Source organism: Arachis ipaensis, chromosome B10, assembly GCF_000816755.2.
Source record: "Arachis ipaensis cultivar K30076 chromosome B10, Araip1.1, whole genome shotgun sequence".
Lineage (NCBI taxonomy): Eukaryota > Viridiplantae > Streptophyta > Magnoliopsida > Fabales > Fabaceae > Arachis > Arachis ipaensis.
In genome coordinates this window covers 25,103,289-25,105,562 of record NC_029794.2, presented here as the reverse complement: position 1 = coordinate 25,105,562, position 2,274 = coordinate 25,103,289, and positions in this window count along the sequence as shown.

Here is a 2,274-nt window from a genome sequence, read left to right as displayed (position 1 = left end):
GAGCACCTGGACTTGTATCTGAAAAACAAGAGATATATACGGAATGAGAACCCCGGGCCCATGGGTTCCCAGTACGGTAAAAGTGCCAAATAAATACAATGCACTGCAATAAAAACTCACCAAGCATCCTAAACTCCTTTTCACCAAGTATCCTAAACTCCTTTTCACCAAGTATCCAGCCTAGATTCTCACTAATCTATAAATAGGCATCTGTCGTAAGGGAATACTAAATCTAGATCACATCTCATATGACTCCAAACTCGCTGACTCTCCCACGAATCAGATTTCAGAATCATAAACAAAGCCATCATCAGTCGTGCTGTCTCAGCAATTCTATATCAATATATCATGCCCTCCCTGGAACTAGTGAAACCACATCACTGCGTCTACCCAGAGAGCTCAAATCATCTCAACTAATGATCACCATCATCATGCAATCGCATCATCAATTCATCTCATCAAGAACAACCCTCAACCTCCACCGACACCAACATGAGGGGCCTCTCAATTGTACAAACACAAGCAATACAGGCAAGTAATACACAATTAGGGAATAAAAATATCCTATTAAAAAAATCTGTAAGATTAATTTACATCCAGCAAAAATATATGTGAAAAAATGGTTAGAGATTTTTGAATTTAACATAATTGACGAAAGAATTTATTTAATAATAAACCTATTTTATTAAAGCTTGAATGTAGACACCAATTATCATAATATATTGTATAAGTATCAAGAGTATATTAACATAGTATGATAATAGTTTAAAGAGAAACATAAATATGTGCCCTGTCACCATTAGAGGGTATCTGCGCCCTGTCGCCATTAGAGGGTATCTGCGCCCTGTCGCCATTAGAGGGTATCACATTTAATTTAAGAAATCAGCTTGTTTAAATTATTCAAGTGGATCTATTTTTAAATTTTAGGTTGAGAGTGAGCAGATTTTTTAAATTTCCTTGATGGTTGAAAGTGAAGTAGTTATATTTTTTTCTCGAGAGTCAATGTAAAATTTTACGGAACGTGAGTACATGCATGTAGTTCTAGATTATAAGAAATAGGGGTAAAATAGAAAAAAGAGAATTGGATACTACATCTTTCATATTCTCATTATATATTGTTACAGGTATTTTAAAGAGAAAAATTATTTTCTGGAAGATTTATTTTAAAAAATTACCGTGTTAAAATTATTTTGCAAACGAATCTGTCTTTATAATTTTACGTTGAGACCGAGCGGTTTTTCTTTTTAAATCTCTTTGATGGTTGAAAGTGAAGCAGTTATATATTTTTGTGCTGACTTAATGTAGTATTGACAGAAATTGAGTACGTATTTCTAGTTTTAGATTATAAAAATCGGAGTAAAATAGGAAGAGAGAATTTGAGAACAGATTCTCCATATTCTGATGGTATATTGTTATAGATATATATTGTTATAGATTAAAAAAATGCAATTCTGAAAAAAATCATGTTACTTTTTAATATTTAATATTATTAATGTGTTTTCAAAATGTTTGCACCAAAATTCACCGTTGACTTAGACTTATTTATTTACGTAAAGTTTGTTTATGGACTCAGCAAACCTGTATAATTCTAATACAATTTGAAGTGTATTAGTATATTTTTATCTTTTGATAAATTTAATTTTATTTAAATAATTAATAATCTAAATTATAAAATTTGTAGTACTTTGTAATTTAAAATTTAATGATTTATTAAATTGCATGTGTTCGTATTATTGTACTGATGTTATTAATTTTATTTATTAGATTTTGTTTAAAAGAAAAAATTTACGGTTGTTAAATGTTAACTTACATCAACCATTTATCAATAAATATAGCCCTTCGGCTCATGGCATACACGGTACTTCCACCGCCATCTTCCATATCTCATATAATCATATCTGATCATAACCTTTTCCCTTGCTTCACTCGCAAGTTACCACATCCCCTAGCTCCTTCCTCATTGCTAGGCATACCATAATGATTTGATAAATAAGGGGTGAGATCGGAGGCTTATGCTTTCTGGAAGAACGGCGCGCACGCGCCAGGTGCGCCTACGCGCGTAGCGTCGTTCTGCTAAAAAGTTTCTAAGTTAAAAGCTGCAGAATTTACAGATTCAACCCCCAATCTTCCGACGGACATAACTCTCTCATTTTAAATCGTTTTTCACCCGTCCTTCGAACGGCATGGACATCTCAGATCCAATTTCATTTCTAAACAGATTTGGCAGAAAACAGAGATCCGTAGTCCAGGTTATGTCCCGTCAAAGTATGCCCC